Source organism: Octodon degus, unplaced genomic scaffold (genome assembly GCF_000260255.1).
Source record: "Octodon degus isolate 3935 unplaced genomic scaffold, OctDeg1.0 scaffold00025, whole genome shotgun sequence".
In the NCBI taxonomy this organism is placed as follows: Eukaryota; Metazoa; Chordata; class Mammalia; order Rodentia; family Octodontidae; genus Octodon; species Octodon degus.
This window is the reverse complement of record NW_004524601.1, coordinates 14,229,513-14,236,217: the sequence shown is the minus strand read 5'-3', so window position 1 is coordinate 14,236,217 and position 6,705 is coordinate 14,229,513. Positions and strand designations below refer to the sequence as shown.

The 6,705-nt window shown below is 36.7% G+C and overlaps 1 non-coding gene across 1 annotated transcript; it reads left to right on the top strand.

The window, feature by feature from the left end:
- Positions 1-1,930: 1,930 nt before the first annotated feature.
- LOC111816045 lies at positions 1,931-2,037 on the top strand. Its single transcript, XR_002820582.1, has one exon. It is a non-coding gene; the product is annotated as a U6 spliceosomal RNA (small nuclear RNA).
- Positions 2,038-6,705: the final 4,668 nt, after the last annotated feature.

The window sequence follows — 6,705 nt, the reverse complement described above, 5'->3', positions numbered from 1 at the left end:
ATAGCAGCAACTAGCATGTTATGACAAGCAGCCCATATTCAGAAGACAAAAATGACAGGCTCTCAAACATGAAACTACTATTACAAATTGCCATTTGCAGTGCAGTAGGTTAGTTCACAGGTACCAGTATATATAGTTAGTCAGGGTGAAAATTTTTCCAGTTAACTGCTAGATGCAAAATCATCTGGAGATTCTCAGGATCATTGCCTTGCACATCTTCTACTTATAATTGTATGACTTGACTTATTCATGTTTCCCAGCTCTTCTCCTATCCCTCTCTTGATTAGTTAGTCCTTGAGATCTTTTTTTCCTTTTACTTGTATTATACCTATCTATTTGTATTTCTTCTTTTGAGTTCTTTTGGAATTTAAATTCTTAACTGTATGTCAACTATCAAGTCAAAAAAAAAAAAACTATCAAGTCAAATCTCAAATGTTTTCAATTTATAGAAGTATGTTTTCATTAGTCTAAAGTCTTCATTAAATACCCTCAGTAGACTAGTTAGAGAAATGTGTTGGTTCCTTCCGTTCTGAGTTTGCTATAATCATGTCACAAAAAAAGACAAAAATATAATCCTAACACATTTGTTAAATCAAATATTAAACTTTCAATACCTCTGCAAGTTTCATGGTTTCTTTCATTTTCATCAATAAACATATAGTTTCAACCAGTCAGTACATTGGCCTTTCTCAGTTCTGATTAGTTACAAGAAATAAAGTATGTGGTCCCAAAACTCCATAGAGTTGGGACTCTATAAAACCAAGTAAACCACTCCAATTTCAGGAAGATAATATTGAGAAGAAACATCCCTAAAAGGGAAGACCAGATTTATATCTCCAATAAGGTATAAATTAAAACACTTTCCTGGTTGGCCAATTTTCAATATTTTCTTATCAGGTAAAGTATCTACTGACAAGTAATTTACAGTTATTTAGTTTAGAACTGCCAAATCCAGCAATATGAGAGTCCTAAAGTAAAACACACTTTTTAAAAATATGTCATGCCAGCACTTTCCTGTTATATTCATAAAAGACAGATTTTATATTACTATTTAGCCAAGTGCAATTTTACCTTGAGAAACAATTTATAAAAATAATACAAATCAGATATGAGAAAACTCAATAATAAATATTGAGAATGAAAGATTTTAGAAAAGATAAGCTATTTTTAGAGAAGAAAGAGCAGCTTATATTTCCAAACCGTAGTGCATAGAAAGCTTTAAATCACATCCAAGATGTTGAAATATAGACATACATCTCACCCTTGATTTTATAGCCAGAATATATTTCTTGATAGCTGCTTACACACACAGGAATATGCGTATGCTTTTGTAAAAGGCTAGTCCCATTTTGAAAAAAATTTAAGCATATTTTTAAAGTAATAATTGGCATGGTACTCTTAAAACTGTCCTAAATGAATATATCCATTTTCAGTTTCTGATCATTGCTATTTGGTAAAGATAAAAAAATTCATTCCTAATAAATATACAATTAAAAAATGCCCCAAGTCATATTAATTTCCTGATGACACAAAAGAGTAAAAATGCTCAGATAACATTTCACAGTCTGGTATTAAGACATTCAGTATGGTCTTCACATCTGTTTCATTGATATCCTTACAGAAGCAAGATTTAATACTATTTTCAAATGAATACACATTTCTCATCATGCTGTGCAATTCCTAATATTTAATCAGATTCCGCTCAAAAATTGGTATCCAGGGATCTCAAGAAATTTTACTGAAAATAAATTTCCAGAGCTTACTTTTATGAAAATATAAAAATAATCTTATTAATATTTTACATGTGATAGTCACCATTTTCAGACCCCAATGTGATGGTGAAGTATGAAAGGTTATGGATCATGGAAAACTGTTTTATGTCCATAACATCCATATTTTTATCACAAAAGTACAAATAATATGCATCAGAGTGCTTGGTTTGTCAGCACATACACTAAAATTGGAACAATACACAGAAGATTAGAATGGCCCCTCCACAATGATGAATATCAAATTTGAAAAGCTTTCCACATTTTTATGCTTCCATGACCCAGAAAAACTGAAAAAAATTCATGGGCTGGGGAGATAGTTCAGTGGAATAAGGGCTTACCTGGCAAGCGCAAGGTCCTGAGTTTGATCCCTGGTACCACAAAAAAAAAAAAAAAAAAAAAAATTCTAGGCTCAGGCTGCTGTGGTTCAATCCCCAGATCCTCATGCCTTGCCAGACCTGCCCTTATGGCATCCTGAGCCAGCCAAAAAAAAAAAAAAATTCGTGACCACAAAATCAACCCTACAAAGCATACTGAAAGATAGTCTAGAAAGTGTCAAAAATGACTACAGTTACTATTTGCTCATTGCTGGGACAAATTCCCAACACCTAAAATGAAGGAAGGAAGGGTTTATGTAACTCACACTTGCTGGAGGTTTCAGTCCACACTCAGCTGGCGCCAAGGCAGTGTAGCACACATGGCAGAGAGCAGCCATTCATGGCTGTGGTAAAGAGCAGAGAGCAAAATAGAGAAGTAGCATCAATCGTGGCAAGAGAGAGCATGTCTATCTCCCTTAAATTCTTTTCAGGCTATCCACCCTGGGCTGGATGTATCACTCACACCCATAATCCCAGCAGTACTCAGATCCATGATCCCAGTCTTGTTGCCTTGTATATTTTTGGTCTTTTTTGACTTAACTGTATTTTTTTACTTGAATTGCTTTTAGGGAAGGTTTTTTTTTTTTGTTTTTGGTGCCAAGGACCAAACCCAGGGCATCCAGCTTGCTAGACAAGCATTCTACCACTGAGACAAATCCCCAGCTCCCATAATCCTAATCTTGGATCATGAATTAATAACAAACTATAGAACTGCACCTCAGTGACTGCATGAGGCTTTGAGGGGACAAATACACACAAACTATACAAATAATGAATACAATACAAACAATGGAAAAGAACCACCGTGGGGAACAAGCAATTAAGCAGAGGAGAAGAGTAGGGAACCTACAGCAGGAAAATAATATGACAAAGATAAGCCAATGCATATCGTTATAACCATCTATGTAAAGGAATTCAACTCACCAATCAAAAGAAGCAGACTGGCACAGTAGGTCACAAAGCAAAATCTAACAATATACTATATACAAGAAACATATTTAACTTGAAAGGAAATTCATAGATTGAAAATCAAATGATGTAAACCAAAAGTCCATGCAATAGGAACCCAGAAAAAAGAAGGGGTAGCTATTCTGGTGGCTGACAATGTGAACATCAAACCAAGAATGATCAAAAAAATAAAGACAGTCACTACATACTTGTTAGGGGAAAAACGGCAAGAGAAAGCAATAACAATCCTAAATGCATATGAACTCAAGGTAGGAGCATTGACTATATAAGACAAATTTTAGCAGACATAAAAATTCAAATGAGCAATAACCCAATTGACATGGGAGATTTTAACACCCATTGTCATGAGGATATCAATCAACTAGGCAAAAATTCAGCAAAGAAATAACAGAACTAAACCAAATTTGTGAAGACACAGACTTAGTAGACCTTTATGGAGTGTTCCACTCAACAACAGCAGAATACACATACTTCTCGGCTGCATATAGGACAGTCTACAAAATATACCATATTCTAGCACCTAGAGCATGCTTAAGTAAGTGCAAAGGAACTGAAATTATCCCATACATATGACCTGACCATAGTTTAATGAAACTGGAAATTATTGACAAAAGAAATCACAAAACCACATAAACACATGTAAATTAAATAATACCTTCCTGAACAATCAATGGATCACAAATGAAACTAACAAAGTAAACAATATTTACAATCAAATGAAAATTCAGATACAACTTAGTGGAACCTGTGAGATGCAATTAAAGCAGTCCTAAGAGGTAAATATATGGCAGTGAACATATATATGGAAAACAGAACGAGCCCAAAGAAATGATCTTATGCTGAGCCTCAAGCTCCTAGAAAAAGAACAACTCAAGCCCAAAGCCCAAAGTATATAAAAATTATAAAGATCAGAGCAGAAATTAATGCAATGATCAACAACAATACAAATAATGAAGCAAAGAAGTGGTTCTTTTAAAGCATAAATAAAATTGATAAATCCTTAGCAAACCTCATCATAAGAAGGAAAGAAAGGGCCAGCCAGATAGCTCAGCGGACTAAAGCACCTGCTTCTGCACAGTGCAGCAGCTGGGGTTCGATCCACCGCCTGCCATGCCAGCCCCGCCCCTGGAGAGCACTGAGATGGTGATTGAGACTGGGCAGGGTGGCACATGCCTGTAATCCCAGTTCTTAGGAGTCTGGAAATGGGAGGATCCCTACAAGTCTAACATACGTGGTGAGACCCTGTAGACTCTGTATCTCCTGTACTACGTCCACAAAAAAAAGAAAGAAAAAATTCAAATTCATGTGATAAACATGGAAAAAGGTGAAATCACTACACATTCTATAGAAATTCAGAAAGCATCAATACCTACTTTGAAAATCTTTACCTTTACAGAAGGGAAAACATAGAAGAAATAAACAGATTCCTACATACATATGCACTACCAAATCTGAATAAAGAAGACATTCAGAATAAAAATTCTGAAAAAAACAGTACCAATTAATGAAATTGAAAATGTAATTAAAAACCTACAAAGAAAAGCCCAGGTCCTGATGGATTCACAGCTGAATTCTACAAGAAATTTAGAGAGAAGTTAATGCCATCTCTTCTCAAACTTTTCAATGAAATTGAAAGGGAAGCATTTTACTCAAAAAATGCCTTCCAGGAGGGAAGGGTGCACTGATACCAAAACCAGAAACAGATGCAACCAAAAAAAAAGAGAACTATGGGCCAATATCCCTAATGAATATAAATGCAAATATCCTCAATAAAATACTTCAAACAGAATGCAACAAATCATCAAGATGATTCTACATCATGATCAAGTATAGGATTCATCCCAGGAATGCAGGAATGGTTCAGTATGTGCATAATTAATGAATGTAACACACCACATAGACAGATCCAAAGACAAAAAAAAAATATGATCACCTTAATAGATGCTGAAAAAGCATTTGACAAAGTGCAACCCTCGTTCATAATAGAAACCCTACAGACAATCAGAATACATGGTCTTTACCAATACCTGATAAACTCCAATTATCACAAACCAACAGCCAACATCATGCTAAAATGAGCAAAAACTGAAAAACTTAACTTTAAATCCAGAAACAAGAGAGGGATGTCCACTGTTATCACTATTCAATATAGTCCTGGAAACATTAGCCAGAAAAATTACACATGAGAGAGAAATAAAAGGAATAATTACAGGAATGGGAGAAGTAAAATTATGATTATTTGCAAATTACATAATACTCTACATAGAACACCACCAAAACTCCACCCAGAGAGTTGAAGATTTAATAAAGTTAGTAGCATTGCAAGATGGAAAGTCAAAACTCAAAAATCAGTATCATTTTCATACACAAAGCCATGACTTTCACAATAACATCCAAAAAAATTAAATATGTGGGAATCAATATACAAAGGAAGTAAAATATTTGTACAGTGAACACTAAAAAAGAGATCCAAGAGGATTTCAAAAAAAGGGGAAGATATTCCTTGCTCCTGAATAGGATGAACCAACATTGTGAAAATGGCCATAATCCTAAATAATTATACAAGTTCAGTGTAATCTAAATTAAAATATATTAGTATACCTGACAGATGTAGAGAAAACATTCCCAAATTTCATCTGAAACCAGAAGAAATCTAGACTAGAAAAGGTAATGCTGGGCAACAAAGAAAAGGAAGAAGGCATTACAATTCCTGACTAGAAATTGTACAACAAAACTACTGTGATAAAAACAGTATGGTAAAGGTAAAATGCAGACCTAGGGATCAATGGAATAGACTAGAAGACACAGACACAACTACAAACACACTCAGCCACCTTATCTTTGACAGAGGGAAAAAACATGGTCATTGGATGATAGATAGCTTCTTTAATAAATAGTGATGTAAAAACTGGCTTTCCACATGCTGAAGTCTAATATTAGACCCATGTCTGTAACCATGCATTAAAGTCAAAATGGATCAAAAATTTAAATATTAACCCAGTCCTAGTCCAGGTCTGGTGAGTGTGTGGAGAGCTTCCTGCTACCCTGTGCCAGTGAGACCAGTCCCAGCCTAGGCGTAGCATGGGCTGGACCCTCTCCCAAACCCTCTGACCGCCCCCCAACACTCCGCAGTCCTTCCCCCACCCCAACCGCCCAGTAGGAACTTCTGCCGACTTCCAGGAACCCCCAGACCCAGTCCTGGGCCAGGTCCGGTGAGTGTGTGGAGAGCTTCCTGCTAACCTGCACCAGCGGGACTAGTCCCAGCCCAGGCACAGTGTGGGCCAGACCCTCTCCCACCACCTCGGGCCACCACCCACCACTCCACAGTACATCCTCCACCACTCCCGCTGAGTAGAAATTTCTGCCGAATTCCGGGAACCCACAGACCCGGTCCAAGCCCAGGTCCGCATTGGGAAGGAGCTGAGCACAGCAGCCAGACTGGAGCCAGACGCAGCTGGATAACTCCAAACTCTGTAGAGCTCCACCTGAACTTCAGGACGTGTGAAGGTTATAACTACAACAAAGGGCAGAAGACAGTGCTACACAAAATGACGAGAAGGAACAAAACGCAACCTCAGAACGCAAGCCCA